Below are 20,878 nucleotides of genomic sequence, written 5' to 3'. Positions count from 1 at the left end.
GCGGGGGCCCGGGGGGCGGGTGTGGGGCCGCGGCGGGCCCCCCCCTACACACGCGCGACAGCGAGGCGCAACGCCGGGGAGGACGGGGTGATCCCTGACCCTCCGGGCGGGGTCGGGAGAGACCGGGAACCGGCGGGGCGGGCGACGACGACCGCGCCAACGGGCTCGGCGGGAGAAGCGGACGGCGGCCGCCCCCGGGCGAGACGCGGAGGCGGAGGGGACCGGGACCCCATGGAAAAAAGCCGGGCCGCGCGCGTGCTCGGAAACGCGGCGGGGAGAGGCGGAAGGGAGGGAGAGAGGCGACGACCACGTGGACGGTCTTCCCCCTCGAGGGACGTGAGGGGGGGCGCACCGCGGACCCACGACGCTCGGGAGGGCCGGACCTCGGGGACGGGGAGAGTCATCGACCGGAGCCCCCGCCGCCGGCAACCGGAGGAGAGCGGGCACGCAACACGCTGGGGTATCTCGCCGCCAGGCGCCCAACCCGGCGCGGATGGCGGTTCCCCACACGTGCGACGCGAGCGCCCTTCCCGGAGGACGGACGACGGGGCCGGAAGAGTCCCCAGACGCACCTCGGCCGACGGACCCACCGTCAACAGCCGCAGACCGCGGACGACGCCCGCTAAGCCTCTTTCCCTCGCGAGGTTCCCCGAAACGCGCGGGGGCCTCCTCTTCTTTCCCCACTCGCACAGACCCCACCTTCGAGACAGACGCGCCCGCCGCCGCCGAAGGACCTCCGGCGGCGACGGGCCCCGACGCGTCCGGCGACGCGCCGGAGACGACCGACCGCCGTTTCTCCAAAGGCCGCGCCCGAGAGAGAGGTCACGGGCCCGCGACGCCAGAACCGGATCCCCGGCCCCGAGGAGGGACGGGTCACCGCTGCTCCCCGATCGTGGGAACGCTGCCGGGGAGAGGGGGAGCGAGGCGACTCCACACGGCACGCCGCAACGAGCGACACACACGCACGCGACGCGCACGGCGAGGCCGCGGACGCGGGAACGGCAAAGACGGGGAAGCGCGGGAGGGACCGCTCGCGGCGGGCACGGACGGTGCGGACGGGTGGGACCCGGGAGCCCACCGCCACCCAGCCCCGCTCTTCCCGCTCGGCTCCGCGCCCCGAGGCGTGCGCACACCATCCCCCTCGGGGGGAGCGGGGTGACCGGGGGGGGTCCCGCGGCGCTCGGGCGCGCGCACGACGCGGGCCCCTTCGTCCCCCGACCACGGGTAACAACATCCCAGGCTCCGGCACGGCACGCCGGCGTCACGGCACGCTCTCTTTTGCCCCGCGTGGTTCCTCCCCGGACTCGGAGCGAGGAGGCGCGGGCCGCAGCGGGCACACAAACGCTCGGGTTCCCCCCCCAAAAGTCGGGACGCGGCGAGGGGAACCCGGCCAGAGCTACGCGCATCGGGCGGGTCACGGGGCGGGCCGGGGCGACCCAAGGCGGGTCCGACGGGAGACCCCAAGCACGCCCTTTCATCGGATCGCTAGAGAAGGCACTTTTCTCGCTGAGGGCGGGCGGGACGGACCCGGCCCGACGAGCCCCCGGCCGCGGCAGCCCCAAGAGCGGGGGAAACGACGCTCGATGATCTCGAACGTGGCGAGGCGGGGGGGGTCTGCGGTATCGGTAAGGGCTTCTCTTTATCTTTTTCCTTCCGGGGGCGCATTCTCGAGCGTAACGCGGACAGGGGGGACCGGACCGAGAAAAAGCATAAACTACAAACTAGGTCCCCCGAGAGCCAGGCCTCTCCGGCACCACCCACCGGCTCTGCACCGGACGGGGAGGCATTCTAATCGTTTACCATTAAAACCCACCTCGAACGGTGAGAAGAACAGAAAGGCCGGCCGCGACAGCTCAACACCACCACACGGCGCTCAAAAGCCTACGGGAGAAGGCAGCGCGTGGTGGGCCGCTCGCCCGATCTCACAGGAGCTTGCGAGAGACGGTTCATCGTCCCCCGCTCACGGAGGGGGGGACGGACGCAGAGAGCCTCTTTCTTACCGCTCGCCTCGACCCCCACACGAACACACACCTTCGCAGAGGAACACCGCCGAAGGCCGGACCGCGCGCGGGAGGGCACACACGTCGGAGAAACGGGAAACGCCGCCGCCGCTCAGTACCGGGCACCTCTGAAGATCGGCCTGGAACGCTCCAGGAGCACCTCGAGGATCGCGAGCGAGACGCGCGCACACAAAGCCCGTTCGGGAAGGGCGTGTGACGCGGCACACATCGGCCAACCCTCTCCCGGCTCGGAGGGAGGAGGGCCGCACGGGCCACACACGGTGGGCGGAGCGAAACGCGCGAGGGGGGGCAGACGCCGGAGCCCCTGACGCGCCTCACGGGAGCCCCCACGAACCACAGCGGGGAGTGCGGGGGGGCTTTCACAGGGCTCGTGCCGGAGAGACCGCACCCCTGCCTTCCACACACCACCAGTCAAAGGTGGGGAGGACAGACGCGGGGCCCGCTGGCAGAACGAGAAGAGCGGCCGCCATTCGCCATGAATGTCCGTCCCTCGCCTGGCGCGGCTTAGGCCTCCGACCCGAATGAACACAGGGCGAGAGCACCACATCGATCGACAAGCGGAACCGGGGAGAAGCGAGCGAGAGAGGGCACCACAGACCCGACCGACTGCCACCAAAAAAAAAAAACCCTTCACACACCACCTCCGAAACAAAAAAGAAAACCCTTCACACACACCACCTCCGAAACAAAAAAGAAAACCCTTCACACACCAACTCCGAAACCAAAAAAAAAAAAAAAAAAAAAAGCGGAGTGGAGTGGGCCAGCCACAGGGGAAGAAAAGGTGTGCACTCGGGAGGCACATAAGCAAGCAGCAGAAAGCCGGGCTGGGTCACCCTTCCCCCCAAAGGCCTTATGGAGACTCGGGAGCTCCACAACCTGGGGATGGGAAAAAAAAGTGCACTCGGGAGTCACACGGGAACAGGGGACTGGGGCACCCACCCAGTCCGTGGAGACTCGGGAGCTCCACCGCCTGCTGATCCCCAAAAGGAAAAAAAAAGAAAACCCTTCACACACCACCTCCGAAACAAAAAAGAAAACCCTTCACACACCACCTCCGAAACAGAAAAGAAAACCCTTCACACACCACCTCCGAAACCAAAAAAAAAAAAAAAGCAGAGTGGAGTGGGCCAGCCACGGGGGAAGAAAAGGTGTGCACTCGGGAGGCACATAAGCAAGCAGCAGAAAGCCGGGCTGGGTCACCCTGCCCCCCAAAGGCCTCATGGAGACTCGGGAGCTCCACAACCTGGGGATGGGGAAAAAAAAGAAGAAAACCCTTCACACCTCCACCTTCAAAACCAAACACAATGGTGGTGGTCGCGGGGAAGAAGCGGTGTGTGCACTCGGGAGGCACATAAAAGCAGGCAGCAGAACGCCGGGCTGGTTCACCCTTCCCCCCAAGGCCTCATGGAGACTCGGGAGCTCCATAACCTGGGGGTGGAGAAAACAGTGCACTCGGGAGGCACACAGGGGACCCACCCAGTCCGTGGAGACTCGGGAGCTCCATCTGATCCCCAAAAGAAACTTGGAGAAAAAAAAAAAAAAAAGCACCGGGACGGTAAGGGAAGAGCACCGGGAGGCAAGTCCCACCATCCAAACTGCACGGGTGACAACCACGAAGCGGGAACGCCTGACACGCCACGTAGGTTGGGTTAAACGGGAAAAACGACCCAGCGAGGCTCGGAAGAGACCGCAACCTACAGAGTCCTTTCATGTCACCCACTTCAAGGACAGCGTGTCAGCACCTATCTGCAGGTACAATAAGGACAGATAGCAACCACTAGAAGAATGACACCAGGTACAGGGAGCAATTCACAGACCACAGGGGACTCCTGAAAGTGAGGCTGGGTGACATGTCCCAAAAATGTCCCCATAAACAAGAGAACCGACCCTCAAAGGAACAACTGGTCGACCTCATGACCATGAAAGGACCGAGAGAGCGAGGTGGACATGCCACAAAGCCGGGCGCCCAGCCTCCTCCCGGCCGAGGACCCTGCGACCAGCCGCTAGGGATGGAGCAGGGCAAGAAAAAAAAATACCTGACGGTACAGGAAACCGGGGACCAGTGAACAGAGAAGCCGTGACCGCAGCCTCCTCTCGGCCTCGAGACGACGAGGCCCGCCTCTGAGGACCGAGAGTTCTGGCAAGGAGAAAAACAAAAGAAAAAAAAGAAAAAAATGCTCCGAGGCCACCCAACGAGTACGGACCAGGGAGGCGAGAAAGCCGTCGAGACCACAGTCTCCTCTCGCCCTCAGGATGGCGAGGCCCACCGCTGAGGACCGAGGAAAAAATATAAATAAATAAATAAATAAATAAATAAATAAATAAAGCTCCGAGACCCCCAACGAGTCCGGACCAGGGAGGAGAGAAAGCCGGGACCACAGCCTCCTCTCGGCCTCAGGATGGCGAGGCCCGCCGCCGAGGACCGAGGGTTCTGACAAGGAGGAAAATAATCAAAAGCTCCGACACCCCCAACGAGTCCGGGCACGGGCGGCGGGGAAGAGCCGTGATCAACCAGCGCCCCCTCTCGGCCTCGGGTCGCCGGGGACCCAGGGCTCTCTCTTAGAGAGAAAAGGCGAGGGAAAGACAGCTTTGAAAGCCGGGGTACTTCACCCATCCTGGGCCTGGCCGGACCCGACACCTAGCGGTGGGACGACGCGAACGACTCAAGCCTTCTGGTCGACCCGCTCAAGTCTCCCGGCACCCTCCCCAGCCGTGGCTTTCGTTCGGTTCCATCCCAGACGCACCCATAGGCGACTCTTCCGGCACAACCTCCTACACAGAGACCGTCCCCAAGCACGACACCGACCGCGGGGAACGCCCGCCCGCCAGCCGGGACTCTCGTCACTCTTTCCGCCTCACAAAAGCCACTTCGCCCTCCTTGTCGGCGACCGAGGACCAGGAGCGTTGCACAAAACGGCCAACACCGCTAGGTGGCGCCCGACGACCCACCCGACCCACAGAGATCGCTCGCTCGCTCGCTCGCTCGCTCGCTCTCGCTCGCTCGGCCGCGGCGCGCGAGCCTTCTCTGGCGCGACAGAGTGTCCTCCCACGCTCACGCCCGGAGGTGACACGCACCCACGACAGGGCAGGGGACTCCCCGTCGTCGGTTCCCCCACACCCCATCCCCGAACATGGGTGAACGCGGGCTGGCCGGGACGGACGTTCGGGAGGAGCCACGGACGCTCAGGCTACGAAAACGAAAGGAGGAACCGAGACCACAGGCAGCTAGCTAGGAAAACAGGCCAATCGCTCTCCCTCGTGGAGAGGCAGGGAGGGAGGGAGGCTCACGGGAAACAAAGAGTGCGTCTCCACGATCAGTGACAGTATTAAGTGGGCCAGTCGAGGGGCTGCGACACTTAGAGCACGGTGAGAGGGAGAGACCGAGGGACTGAGGGAGACCGAGGACCGAGGGAGGGAGGGAGGTGGCCATGGCAGGCAGTCTCCTGCCATCCGAGTCTCCTTTCAAAGACATAGACTTCACCTTGGCCACTGCTTACTTGCTTGCTTGCCTGCTTGCTTGCTTGCAGTTCTTTTTCTCCACACCACTCCCCACACCCCCGGCACCTACTTCTCAGACTAAATACCGAGTCAGAGAAAATGAAAACAGTCGTGGAATAATGTGTTTGTTTGTGTGTGTGTTTTAAAATATCTCCATTGGATTTCATTTCCAGGAATAATAGGGTCATGCGGATCTGTTGTGAACATTTTCACTTAGGACGGAGAAAATTAAAAGGTCGTTTGATGGATTTCTGGTGGAGGGTCTATTTCCCACCGCGATGAAGATGATCTCCTGATCCTTGTACTTTCAGTTTCTGAGTGCTGCTGGCATGACAGACACGGGCCCTCACACGCGCGTTGACGAGACAGTACTGACTGAGTGACAGCATGGAGCCCGTAGGACAAGGCTTCGGCTTCCCCTTCCCCTCCCACATAAACCAGAAAAATAAATAAATAGATCAATAAATACCCAGAGGCAGAAACATGGAAGCAGCTTCTCAGACCCTTTAGAGAAGGCTCCTGAGGTCTGACTGGGGTGACACACGTGGCAGAGGAGACGACTAGGCCAGGGCTCCTCCCTTCACAACCATCATCCAGGCCCCCAGCACTGCCTGCCTGCCTTCCTCCCTCCCTCCTTCCCTCCTTTTATAAATGCCAGGTTATTTATTTTAATTTACTTATTTTTAATTGCGTTGGGAGGCTAGACATTTTTGGGTTTTCGGGAGTGGACAGACATACGAAAGGAAGGAAGGAAGGAAGGAAGGAAGGAAGGAAGGAAGGAAGGAAGGAAGGAGAGAAAGGATCAGAGCAGTGAATATACAGGTGCACTGTCATTACACCAATGTGGACTGCAGATAGAAAATAAGAGGAAGAAAAAAAGAATAGAATGTCACCAAAAGGTCAGCCTGGTCTATAAAAGTGAGTTCCAGGACAGCCAGAGCTATTCTATGAAATTGCCCGAGTTCAAATCAGCAATTTCCCAACTCCAACAAGAATGTTTACAGGAAAGGCAACAGATAAAGGCCCATCAAAGAAGTCCAGTGGAGCTGTAGGCACACCCTTTGAAACTTCTCTATTGCAAGGTCACAGAGTTAGGAAAGGATCTTGATCTTAAACTTTCCTTAATAGTAAGTCTCTGTGTGTATCATACTCAAGCCAAGTGCCCTCAGAGCTCATGGAAGATGAAACAGAGCTCTACAATAAGAGACGGGTGTTGGGGTGGGGGGGGATTCACTCAAGAAAATTAAAGCAAAGCCCTACACTAACCCTGGCACACAGTAAAATCAGTCCTATGAGGAAATTTTTAGCTCTAATTGCCCACGTTTTACAAAGGCTTCTAACCGGGAAGTGATGATGCATGCCTTTAGTTCCAGCACGCGGCCTGGTCTCCAAGAGCGAGTTCCAGGACTGACTCAAAAACTAGAGAGAAACCCTGTCACAAAAAAAGAACAAACAAACAAAAAAATCTATTACATAAATCAATAGATGCATACATAGATGGAAGAATAGATGAGAGACAGACAGAAAGAGAGAGAGAGAGAGAGAGAGAGAGAGAGAGAGAGAGAGAGAGAGACCCAAACCCCATCTTCTGTCTTCTGATGGTACCAGGCTCTCTCCCAGGGGTCACAGAGGAAGGTGGGCAGGCAGCAACGCAGACAGTGTACGTGTGTGATATCAAGCAAGCCTATATGTGATATATAGGGTCTAATAGGGCAATGTCAGTATTACATTGGGGTAGGTCTCAGGAGCACAAGAATCCAAATCTCTGATGTATTCCCTGTCACCAGAAGAGGGCACTAGATCCCCACCATGTGGTTTCTGGAAATTCTCTGCAGTTCTGATTGTTTTCATTGTTCCTCCTGCTTGCCTGTATTTAGTGAGAGAGTGGGTAACACTCCTCCCTGCTTCTCTGTGTGTCTGTGCCTGTCACATCCTGGATAGTCAGAGTGCCCGCCACCTATGCCTGCCTGAGATGTAGCCGGCAGCCCTGGCTGGGGCTGGGGGAAAGGGAGAGAGTGGATTCTCCTGGAGAGCCATGGGCAGAGGCTCTGTGGATTCCCTGCAAGAGGCCTCACTGTTTCAGGTACAGCTGTGACCAGGTCTGAATCCAGGACAGACTCCAAAGCCAGAGAGAATCCCTGTCTCAGAAAATAACAACAACAACAAAAAAAATAAGTAAACTAATAGATAAATTGATAGCCAGGCAGAGACTCAGAGAGATGATAAAACACCTCAGAGATCAGGGAGCCCAAGGCAGGCAGGTCACTGCGAGTGTAAGGCTACCTTGTTCTGCAGACTGAGATTCAGGACAGGCAAAATGACACAGATAAATTCTGTTTAAAAAAAATGGTGTTCAGTGCATGTCTTTAATCCCTGCACTAGGAGGCAGAGGCAGATGGATCTCTGTGAGTCTGAGGCCAGTCTTGTCTACAAAGTGAGTTCCAGGGCATACAAGGATACACAAGGAAACCCTAAGTTGAAAAACCACAAATAAACAAACAGATAATAACAATAAAAATATTTGAGAGTTCAAATAATTGACTTCATCCACAATAAAAAAATATGGATATCAAAATATCAAATGCACTTGAACACATTGACACAGGAGACCGCTTCCTAAATATAACCCCAGTAGCACAGACACCGAGAGAAACAAAATGAATACAGGAGACCTCCTGACACTGAAAAGCTTCTGCAAAGCAAAGGACATGGCCTACAAGGCAATACGACGGCCTACACAATGGGAAAAGATCTTCACTAACCCCACATCAGACAGAGGTCTGGTCTCCACAATATACAAAGAACTCAAGAAATTGGTCATCTAAAGAACAAAGAATCCAATTGACAAAATGGAGTACAGACCTAAACAGAGAACTCTCAATGGAGGAATCTAAAATGGCTGACAGACGCTGAAGAAAATGGTCAACATCCTTAGTCATCAGAGAAATGTACATCAAAACGAGTTTCTATGTCTCTTGGATGAAAGAATGAAAGGAGTGCATCCCCACACCCCGGCTCAGTGTTTAGTATCACGTTCTGTTAATTTCTTGTACATTTAGTTTAATTTCACATTTTGTTCATCTCTCTTGGTCTGCACCAAGTGTTTCCCTGTGTGGGGTGGGGCATGGAAGGTGTCCTATTCCAGAACATTTTATTTTACTTTGCTTTGAGACGGTTTTTCCAGTTGTGTAGAACTTAGTTTAATTCCAAATTTTTTAAAAAGATTTGTGGGTTTTTTTATTTTTTTAATATTTATTTATTTATGTACACAATATTCTGTCTCTGTGTATTCCTGAAGGCCAGAAAAGGGATCCAGACCTCACTACATATGGTTCATGAGCCAGCATGTGGTTCCTGGGAATTGAACTCAGGGCCTTTGGAAGAGCAGGCAATGCTCTTAACCACTGAGCCATCTCTCCAGCCCTAAAGAATTTTTTATGGTTTGTTTAACTTTATTTTACATGCAGTGGCATGAATGTGTCAGTTCATCCAGAAATTGGATTTACAATCACTTATGTGCTGCTGCCATGTGGGTCCTAGGAATTGAACCCACTTCTTCAGGAAGAGCCACCAAACCATCTCTCCAGGCCTTCCTTTAATTTAACAAATGTATTGGTGTGTCTCTAGGTGTGCCTCTCTCTCTCTCTCTCTCTCTCTCTCTCTCTCTCTCTGTGTGTGTGTGTGTGTGTGTGTGTGTGTGTGTGTGTGTGTGTGTGTGTGTGGGTGACTCTGTGTGTCTGTGGGGTGGCATTTGACTTTACCAAGGTGAACACATTCAAGAGAAGAGATGGTGATTTACAGATAGAACACAAAAAAAAAACAAAACAAAAACAAACAGATAGCTTGATCTTTAAAAGTGAGTTCCAGGACAGCCAAGGCAGGGCTATTACCTGAAATTGACTGAATTCATATCAGCAATTTCTCAACTCCAACAAGAATGTTTACAGAGAAGTCAAGAAAAAAAAATCATGTTGAATGAAGTGCCAGAGTCAAAGACCTGCTCCACTACCTGCCAACCCTGGCTGTATTTTGAATCTCATATTTGATTTCTCTCTCCACGTACATTGAGTTTAATACATGTGAAGGCAGACTGAAGAAAACAATCAAGAAAAAGAGAAAACATGAGGAGTGGGACAAAACAGAGATCTAGAATGGGAGAGAGAGGGAGAGAGAGAGAGAGAGAGAGAGAGAGAGAGAGAGAGAGAGCGCATTCACCTCAGTCCTGTGAGAAAACCACCTCAGTCCTTTGAAGAAATTTATAAGTCTCATTGCCTACCATTCTAAAAATTAAAACCATCTACTTGGGTGGTGGCGGCGGCGCATTCCTTTATTCCCGGTTCTCAGCCTATTCTACAAGAGCTACTTCCAGGACTGGGTCCAAAGCCAGAGAGAAGAAAAGTTTGTGATTTACTTAACTTCATTATATGTGCAATGGTGTGAGGGTGTCAGATCACCCCGGAACTGCATTTACAATCACTTATGTGCTGCCATCTGGGTGCTGGGAATTGAACTCAGGACCTTTGGAAAAGCAGGCAATGCTCTTAACTGCTGAATCATCTCTCCAGCATTAAAGAATTTTTTATGGTTTATTTAACTTTATTTTACGTGCAGTGGCATGAATGTGTCAGATCATCCTGAAACTGGATTTACAGTCACTTATGTGCTGCTGCCATGTGGGTCTTGGGAATGGAACTCACTTCTTCAGGAAGAGCCACCAAGCTCTTCAATGGTGTTTTACAGATAGAAAATAAGAAAACAAGACAAAAACAAACAGATAGCCTGATCTTTAAAAGTGAGTTCCAGGACAGTCAGGACTATTACATGAAATTGCCTGAGTTCAAATCAGCAATTTCTCAATTCCAACAAGAATGTTTACAGAGAAGTCAAGAAAAAAAAAACCAACAAATCAGGTTGAATGAAGTGCCAGAGTCAAAGGCCTGCTCCACTACCTGCCAACCCTGGCTGTATTTTGAATCTCATATTTGGTTTCTCTCTCCACGCACATTGAGTTTAATACATGTGAAAGGCAGACTGAAGGAAACAATCAAGAAAAAGAGAAAACATGAGGAGTGGGACAAAATAGAGATCTAGAATGGGAGAGAGAGAGAGAGAGAGAGAGAGAGAGAGAGAGAGAGAGCATTCACTTCAGTCCTGTGAGAAAACCACCTCAGCCTCATTTATAAGTCTCATTGCCCACCATTCTAAAAATTAAAACCATCTAGCTGGGTGGTGGTGGCGGCGCATTCTTTTATTCCTGGTTCTCAGCCTATTCTACAAAAGCTACTTCCAGGACAGGCTCCAAAGCCAGAGAGAAGAAATGTTTGTGATTTACTTAATTTCATTACATGTGCAATGGTGTGAGGGTGTCAGATCACCCAGGAACAGCATTTACAATCACTTATGCGCTGCCATGTGGGTGCTGGGAATTGAACTGAGATATCTCTCCTGAAAATTGAACTCAGGACCTCTGGAAGAAGAGCCAGTTCTCTTAAACTCTGAGCTATTTCTTCAGCCCTTGTTTGTTTCTTTAATTTAGGAAAAAGAATACTGTATTATTTTAATGCATGAGCACTCTCTCTGCACCCACTTCCATTCACCAAGAGAGTGCACTAGATCTCCACCCTGTGGTTTCTGGTAATTTCAGAAATTCCATCTCTGCACTTCTGATACTTTCCTTGTCCATGAAGAGGACATGAATAACATTAAAAATCAAAATCCCCTGGCAGTATTTCTTTGCCAAATGCATGACAGTTCTATATGAGACCACCCCGTAGCATTGTTTTATTTCATTTATTTTGTGATTTCTGACTCTCTCGTACATTGAGTTTAACTTCAGATTTTATTTGTTTTTCTCAGTGTTCCCATGTCTATCCCCGTGAGTGCGTGTGTGAGAGTGTGTGCCTGTGTGCGTGTGTGCGTGTGTGTGTGTGTGTGTGTGTGTGTGTGTGTGTGTGTCTGTGTGTCTGTGTGTCTGTGTGTCTGTGTTTAGGTATATGTGGGGGGGATTACAATTCAAACTATTTTAGTGAAGGCCCTTTGCAGACAAGACAGCATGGCTGTTAACTTCACCAAGATGAAAGCTTTTAGAAGGCTGCCTTTGGTAACCACCATGAGAGCTGACCTCAACAAGATGGTAGACACCATGAGGCATATTTTCAAGGTCCATTTCTTTTTCTGTCTCCTAGCCTCTAGAGCACCATGATTTGAATGCAGTGTCTCCAGATTCTCCAGCTATACATGCAAAGAAAGATACCATAAACCTTTAGCCTCCTGTCTAGGGTGAGAGGATTCAAAAGAAAAGAAAAAAAAGAAAGGAAAAGAAAAGAAAAGAAAGGAAAAGAAACGAAATGTGAAAGACAGACTGAGGGGAAAAAATTCAAGAAAAACAGAGAAGTTCCCATGAGGAATGGGACAAAGCAAAGATCTAGAGCGAAAGAGAGAGAGTGAAAGAGAGGGAGAGAGAGAGGAAAGAGAGAGGAGAGAGAGAGAGAGAGAGAGAGAGAATTCCCTCAAACAAACAAAAAAAAAAACCAAAAACAAAAAAAAAAACACACCCTTACAGAACACCTGGCACACAGTGATCTCAGTCCTTTGAGAAAATTTATAAGTCCCATTGCCCACCATTGGAAAAAAAAATATCCATCTGGGTAATGGTGGCAGTGCATTTCTTTATTCTCAGTTCTCGGCCCTCAGATCAGGAGAGACAGAGGCAGGCAGATTGCTGTGAGTTTGAGGCTACCTTGTTTTGCAGTGTGAGTTTCAGGACAGGCAAATGACAGACACAGAGAAACCCTGTCTTGAAAAAGAAGTGTGTTTAGGAGGCAGAGGTAGAGGCAGAGGCAGCTAGATCTGTGTGAGTCTAAGGCCAGCCTTGTCTATAAAGTGAGTTCCAGGGCAAACAAGGATACACAGGGAACCCCAAGGTAGAAAAACCACTAATAATAATAATAATAATAATAATAATAATAATAATAATCTAAGAGCTCAATTCATTGACTTCAACCACAATTCAAAAATTAAAAAATAAAACAAAGAGTGTGTCTGATCAATCAGGATCAATGAAAGGACTATGTGGGCCAAGGGGCTGCCACAATTATGACTTGCTAAGAGGGAGGAACTGGGGGGTGGGGGAGGGAGGGAGGGAGGCAACAAAGGCAGTTTCTTGCCACCTGAATGCCTTTCAAAGACATTTCACCATAACAACCACTTGCTTCCTTTCTTGGGGATCTTTTTCACAGTTGTGTTTGTACAGCCCCACACCCCACTTCTCAAACTAAAAGTCCAAGTGTGAGAAAACCAAAACAGTCATGGAAAAATTCCCACTTGGATACCTTTTCCAAAAACAACAGTAACAAAAATATGTATACCTAAGCAGACCTATCAAGTTGTAGCCTCACCTTGACTGGTTCAGCAAGGAGTTCTGGCTGTTAGGAAGGGCTGGTGACCTGGAACTTTCCTAGTCTGTAAAATCTGGAGTCCCACGCCTACCCCGTGCCCTCAGGGGACAGGAGTGGAGGCCAGGGCCCCTGCCATGGGCGAGCTCCTAGATCAGCTACAGGCTCTTATCGTTCCTGGGCCTGCTTAGAGAAAGACATGATGAGATGCAGAGAAAATTAAAACAATCATGAAATGCTATGAAAAATTCCCACTTGGACATCATTTCCAGGAATATTGGCACAGTGAATTGTTTGTTTGGAACATTTTCACTTCAGACAGAAAAAAATAAAAAAATGTCATTTTATTCTCAGACCCTTTACAGCTCCTGAGGAATGGGGTGCTGGGGTCACAGCAGACATGGCAGAGGATGTAACTAGGCCAGGGCTCCCTTCTCAACCACCAACCAGGCCCCCAGCACTGCCTTCCTTTGTTCCGTGGTTTTTTCATTTTCTTGCTTTTAATCTTCTGTCTTTCTTTTCTCTTTCTTTCTTTCTTTCTTTCTTTCTTTCTTTTTTTTTCTTTTGGTTCAACATGTATACATTTTTGTAATTTGGTATGGGGTCTTTTCTATACAACCTGTCTCCAATTCAAGGAGGGCCACCTGCCTCTGTCTCTTAGATGATAGAAGAAAAGGGGTGTACCACAGCAACCCAGCTTTGTGTTTCGTATGTTGTTCAATTAAATTCTTGTACATGTAGTTTAATTTCAATTTTGGTTTGTTTTGTTTTTCGAGACTGGGTTTCCCTGCATAACAGTCCTAGCTGTTCTTGGAACTAGCTCCTTTCTTGAAGCCCTGGCTGGCCTCTAACTCCCAGGGATTCACCTGCCTCTGCCTCCTGTGTGCTGGGAATAAAGGCATGAGACACCACTGCCCGGCCAATTTCAAATTCTATTTAAATCTCTCGATGTGCCTTCTGTATGTGGGGGAGACAGGGAAGGTGTCATATTTTAAAACATTTTCATAACTGCACTTAGCACTGCACTCTTTTACATTTTATTTTACTTTAAATTGAGACAGTGTTTCTAGTTCTGTGGGACTTAATTTAAATTAAGTGTGTGTGTGTGTGTGTGTGTGTGTGTGTGTGTGTCTGTGTGTCTGTGTGTGTGTGTGTGTAGATAGGGTGGCTTTTGACCTCAACAGATGAAGGCATTTAAGGGCACTGGCTCCATATTTGACAGAGGCAGGATCTCTGGGAGTTTTAGGCCAGCCTGGTCTACAAGAAAGGAGCTAGTTCCAAGAAAAGTCTCCAAAGCAACAGAGAAACCCTGTCTTGTAAAGCAAAACACAAAACCAAACAAAAAAATAAATAAAATGAGAGAGAGAGAGAGAGAGAGAGAGAGAGAGAGGGAGAGAGAGAGAGAGAGAGAGAGAGAGAGAGAGAGAGAGAGAGAGAATGTGAACTTACAGATAGGAACCAAGAAAAAAAAAACAGAATGTCACCAAGAAGACAGCCTGGTCTGTAAAGTGAGTTCCAGGACAGCTAGGGCTGTTATACAGAGAAACCATGCCTCAAAAATTAATAAAAGAAGGAAGGAAAGAAAGAAAGAAAGAAAGAAAGAAAGAAAGAAAGAAAGAAAGAAAAGAAAAGAAAACAAAGGCAGTTTTTATTTTTTTTTCTCTTTTTATGCCAGGTCATTTATTTTAATTTTAGTTTTTCTTTTAAGATTGTATTTGCAGCAGCAGTGTTCAGAAAGAAGTACTGGACCATGTAGTGTAATATTTTGTCTGAAACATAAATAAAAAGACAGGTCCTGTCTCAAAAAAAAAAAATCCAGTTAAAACGTGAAATAAAACAAAGAAGGGGCTTTTGGTTTTGTTTTGCTTTGTTTTTTTCTAAGGAACCTGAAAATGACTAAATTCAACAATTTTTCAACTTCAGCAAGAAGGTAGTCTTTCCCAGCTCCAACAAGAGTGCAGTAAATAGGCATTTCTAGGCCCTGTCAACAGAAGAGGGCACTTGATTCCCACCACGTGGTTTCTGGAAATTGTTTATGAGGTGGCTTTTGAACTCAAAAAGATGAAAACATTCAAAGGGAAGGGTTCCATATCTGGAAGAGGCTGGTGGATCTCTGGGATAGTTTTGAGGCCAGCCTCAAACTAGTTCCAAAGACAGGATCCAAAGCAACAGAGAAACCCTGCCTCAACTCAAAAATCAAAACAAAAACACAAACAAAAAATAAATAAAACATAAAATAAAAAAAACGCTCACAAATCACAATCCCAGAGAACCTAGACAACAACGAGGACCCTAAGAGAGACATATATAGATCTAATCTACATGAGTAGTAGAAAAAGACAAGATCTCCTTGGAGCATGGGAACCTTGGGAGGGGGTTGAAGAGGAGAGGAGAGGCAGGGAGGGGAAGCAGAGAAAAATGTTGGGCTTGACAAAAATAAATAAAAGAAACAAATAAAGCCAGGTGGTGGTGGTGGTACACGCTTTTAATCCCAGCACTCAGGAGGCTGAGGCAGGTGAATCTTTGTGAGTTTGAGGCCAGCCTGGTCTACAAGAGTTAGTTCCAGCCCAGGCTCCAAAGCTACAGAGAAACCCTGTCTTGAAAAACCAAAAATAAATGAATAAATAAATAAAATAGGCATGGATTTAAAAAAAACTCAAATGCAAACTAAGTAGAAAGAAATACTTTCAGTATGCCATTCAACAATTAGGGAAACCTATTATCCCAGCACTTAGGAGACACAGGAAGAAGAACATCAGTGAGTTAAAATCCAGACTCGTCTTCCAAGTTAGAACACGAGACTCGTGCACTGTCTCATAGGTCCAACACTCCCATGGTCAAGTTTCTCGAAACAAGGAGACAGTTTATAATGTCTGCTTCTTTCCTTTCTTCCTTCCCTCCTTCCTTCCTTCCTTCCTTCTTTTTTTTTTTTTTTTTTTTTTGTTTTAACTTCTATATACGTTTTAGATTTGGAATGAGGGCCTCTCTATGAAGCCTGGGAATTCACAAGAGACCTGCCTCTGTCTCTTGGATGACAGAATGAAAGGTCTGCACCACCACAACCTGGCTCAGCGTTTAGTATCTCGTTCTGTTAATTTCTTGTACATTAAGTTTAATTTCAAATTTTGTTCGTATCTCTTGGTCTGCACCAAGTGTGTCCCTGTGGGGGGTGGGGCAGGGAAGGTATCCGATTTCAGAACACTTTATTTTACTTAGATTCGAGACAGTCTTTGCAATTGTGTAGGACTAAGTTTAATTTCAAATTTTTAAAGAATATTTTTATGATTTATTTAACTTTATTTTACATGCAGTGGCGTGAAACTGGATTTACAATCACTTATGAGCTGCTGCCATGTCGGGGGTAGGTCTCAGGAGCACAAGAACCGAAATCTCTGATGTCTTCCCTGTCACCAGAAGAGGGCACTAGATCCCCACCATGTGGTTTCTGGAAATTCCAGAAATTCCATCTCTTCAGTTCTGATTGTTTTCATTGTTCTGCCTGCATGCCTGCACTTAGTGAGAGAGTGGGCACCACCCACCCTGCTTCTCTGTGTGTCTATGCCTGTCACATCCTGGATAGCCAGAGTGCCCGCCACCTATGCCTGTCTAAGATGTAGCCGGCAGCCCTGGTTGTGGCTGGGGGAAAGGGTGAGAGTGGTTCCCCTGGAGGGCCCTGGGCAGAGGCTCTGCGGATTCCCTGCAAGAGGCCTCACTGCTTCAGGTACAGCTGTGACCAGGTCTGAATCCAGGACAGACTCCAAAGCCAGAGAGAATCCCTGTCTCACAAAACAAATAAAAAAAAAAAATAAGTAAACTAATAGATAAATTGATAGCCAGGTAGAGACTCAGAGAGATGATAAAACACCTCAGAGATCAGGGAGCCCAAGGCAGGCAGGTCACTGCGAGTTTAAGGCTACCTTGTTCTGCAGACTGAGATTTCAGGACAGGCAAAATGACACAGACAAAGTCTGTTTTTATTTATTTATTTATTTATTTTTAAAAAAGGTGTTTAGAGCATGCCTTCAATCCCTGCACTAGGGCAGAGACAGCTGGATCTCTGTGAGTCTGAGGCCAGCCTTGTCTACAAAGTAAGTTCCAGGGGCATACAAGGATACACAAGGAAACCCTAAGTTGAAAAACCACAAATAAACCAACAGATAAACAGAAAATAACAATAAAAATATTTGAGAGTTCAAATAATTGACTTCATCCACAATATAAAATTATAGAAATCAAAATATCAAACGCACTTGAACACATTGACACAGGAGACCGCTTCCTAAATATAACCCCAGTAGCACAGACACCGAGAGAAACAAAATGAATACATGAGACCTCCTGACACTGAAAAGCTTCTGTAAAGCAAACGACATGGCCTACAAGGCAATACGACGGCCTACACAATGGGAAAAGATCTTCACTAACCCCACATCAGACAGAGGTCTGGTCTCCACAATATACAAAAAACTCAAGAAATTGTCATCTAAAGAACAAAGAATCCAATTGACAAAATGGAGTACAGACCTAAACAGAGAACTCTCAACAGAGGAATCTAAAATGGCTGACAGACACTTAAGAAAATGTTCAACATCCTTCGTCATCAGAGAAATGTACATCAAAAGGAGTTTCTAGGACCAAGGAGACAGTTCATAATGTCTCCTCCTTCCTTCCTTCCTTCCTTCCTTCCTTCCTTCCTTCCTTATTTTTTTTTTTGGTTGAACTTTTATGTATATATATATATATGTATATGTATATATATATATATATATATATATTTTAAATTTGGGGTGGGGGCCTCTCTACAAAGCATGGGATTTCACAGAGGTCCACCTGCCTCTGTCTCTTGGATGAAAGAATGAAAGGAGTGCATCCCCACACCCCGGCTCAGTGTTCAGTATCTCGTTCTGTTAATTTCTTGTACACTTAGTTTAATTTCAAATTTTGTTCGTCTCCCTTGGTCTGCACCAAGTGTGTCCCTGTGGGGGGTGTGGCAGGGAAGGTGTCCTATTCCAGAACATTTTATTTTACTTTGCTTTGAGACAGTCTTTCCAGTTGTGTAGAACTTAGCTTAATTTCAAATTTTTAAAAAAAAAATTTTAATTTTTTTTTTATATTTATTTATTTTTATGTATACAATATTCTGTCTCTGTGTATGCCTGAAGGCCAGAAGAGGGATCCAGACCTCATTACAGATGGTTGCGAGCCAGCATGTGGTTGCTGGGAATTGAACTCAGGACATTTGGAAGAGCAGGCAATGCTCTTAAGCGCTGAGCCATCTCTCCAGCCCTAAGGACGTTTTTATGGTTTATTTAACTTTATTTTATGTGCAGTGGCATGAATGTGTCAAATCATCCAGAAACTGGATTTACAGTCACGTATTTATTTACTGCCATGTGGGTCCTGGGAATTGATCCCACTTCTTCAGGAGGAGCCACCAAGCCATTTCACCAGGCCTTCCTTTAATTTAACAAATTTATTTGTGTGTCTCTAGGTGTGCCTCTCTCTCTCTCCCCCCCCCCGTGTGTGTGTGTGTGTGTGTGTGTGTGTGTGTGAGAGAGAGAGAGAGAGAGAGAGAGAGAGACTCTGTGTGTCTGTGGGGTGGCCTTTGACTTTACCAAGGTGAACACATTCAAGAGAAGAAATGGTGATTTACAGATAGAACATAAAAAAACAAAAGGGCTGGAGAGATGGCTCAGTGGTTAAGAGCATTGCCTGCTCTTCCAAAGGTCCTGAGTTCAATTCCCGGCAACCACATGGTGGCTCACAACCACCTGTAATGAGGTCTGGTGCCCTCTTCTGGCCTGCAGACATACACACAGACAGAATGTTGTACATAATAAATAAATAAATCTTTAAAAAAAAAAAAAAAACAAAAAACAAAAAACAAAATCTAACAGATAGCCTGATCTTTAAAAGTGAGTTCCAGGACAGCCGAGGCAAGGCTATTACCTGAAATTGACTGAATTCATATCAGCAATTTCTCAACTCCAACAAGAATGTTTACAGAGAAGTCAAAAAAAAAAAATAAAATCATGTTGAATGAAGTGCCAGAATCAAAGGCCTGCTCCACTACCTGCCAACCCTGGCTGTATTTTGAATCTCATATTTGATTTCTCTCTCCACATACATTGAGTTTAATACATGTAAAAGGCAGACTGAAGAAAACAATCAAGAAAAACAGAAAACAATGAGGGAGAGAGAGAGAGAGAGAGAGAGAGAGAGAGAGAGAGAGAGAGAGAATGTGGATTTACAGATAGGAAATAAGAAAAAAAACAGAATGTCACAAAGAAGACAGCCTGGTCTGTCAAGTGAGTTTCAGGACAGCTAGGGCTGTTAGGCAGAGAAACCGTGCCTAAAAAATAATAAAAGAAGAAAGGAAAGAATGCAAGAAAGCAAGCAAGAGAGAGAGAAAGAAAGAAAGAAAGGAAGGAAGGAAGGAAGGAAGGAAGGAAGGAAGGAAGAGGAAAAAGGGAAAAAAGAAAGAAAGGGAAAAAACTCTGGGAGTTTTAGGCCAGCCTGGTCTACAAGAAAGGAGTTAGTTCCAAGAACGGTCCCCAAAGCAACAGAGAAACCCTGTCTTGTAAAGCAAAACACAAAACCAAACAAAAAGATAAATAAAATATGAGAGAGAGAGAGAGAGAGAGAGAGAGAGAGAGAGAGAAGAAATGTGAATTTACAGATAGGAAACAAGGAAAAAATAAAACAGAATGTCACCAAGAAGACAACCTGGTCTGTAAAGTGAGTTCCAGAACAGCTAGGGCTGTTATACAGAGAAACTATGCCTCAAAAATTAATAAAAGAAGGAAAGAAAACAAAAAAGAAAGAAAGAAAGAGAGAGAGAAAGAAAAGAAAAGAAAAGAAAAGAAAAGAAAGACAGTTTTTTTTTTCTTTTTTTCCTTTTAATGCCAGGTCATTCATTTTAATTGTACTTTTTCTTTTAAGATTTTATTTGCAGCAGCAGTATTCAGAAAGAAGTGCTGGACCATGTAGTGTAATATTTTGTCTGAAACATAAATAAAAAGACAGGTCCTGTCTCAAAAAAAAATCAAGTTAAAATGTGAAATAAAACAAAGAAGGGGATTTTTGTTTCGTTTTGTTTTGTTTTTCTAACAAACCTGAAAATGACTGAATTCAACAATTTTCCAACTTCAGCAAGAAGGTAGTTTTTCCCAGCTCCAACAAGAGAGCAACAAATATGCATGTCTAGGCCCTGTCACCAGAAGAGGTCATTAGATTCCCACCATGTGGTTTCTGGAAATTGTTTATGGGGTGGCTTTTGAACTCAACAAGATGAAAACATTCAAAAGGAAGGTATTCGTATTTGGAAGAGGCACGTGGATCTCTGGGATTTTGAGGCCAGCCTCAAACTAGTTCCAAAGACAGGATCCAAAGCAACAGAGAAACCCTGCCTTGACTCAAAAATCAAAACAAAAACACAAACAAACAAAAAAATAAAACATAAAATAAAAAAAAAAACAGCTGGCAAATCACAATCCCAGAGAACCTAGACAACAACGAGGACCCTAAGAGAGACATATATAGATCTAATCTACATGAGTAGTAGAAAAAGACAAGATCTCCTTGGAGCATGGGAACCTTGGGAGGGGGTTGAAGAGGAGAGGAGAGGCAGGGAGGGGGAGCAGAGACAAATGTAGAGCTTAACAAAAATAAATAAAAGAAACAAGTAAAGCCAGGTGGTGGTGGTACACGCCTTTAATCCCAGCACTCAGGAGGCAGAGGCAGGTGAATCTTTGTGAGTTTGAGAAACCCTGTCTTGAAAAACCAAAAATAAATGAATAAATAAATAAAATAGGCATGGATTTTAAAAAACTCAAATGCAAACTCAGTAGAAAGAAATACTTTCAGTATGCCATTCCAGAATTAGGGAAACCTATTATCCTAGCACTTAGGAGACACAGGAAGAAGAACATCAGTGAGTTAAAATGCAGACTCATCTACCAAGTT

General features: G+C 47.4%; 1 long non-coding RNA gene across 1 annotated transcript; it reads left to right on the top strand.

The window, feature by feature from the left end:
• Positions 1-5,298: 5,298 nt before the first annotated feature.
• LOC148119621 (uncharacterized) lies at positions 5,299-5,987 on the top strand. Its single transcript, XR_015735026.1, has 2 exons — positions 5,299-5,387; positions 5,693-5,987. It is a non-coding gene; the product is annotated as an uncharacterized LOC148119621 (long non-coding RNA).
• Positions 5,988-20,878: the final 14,891 nt, after the last annotated feature.

Source organism: Myodes glareolus, chromosome 15, assembly GCF_982192425.1.
Source record: "Myodes glareolus chromosome 15, mMyoGla1.1, whole genome shotgun sequence".
NCBI lineage: Eukaryota > Metazoa > Chordata > Mammalia > Rodentia > Cricetidae > Myodes > Myodes glareolus.
This window is presented reverse-complemented; position numbering and strand designations above follow the sequence as displayed.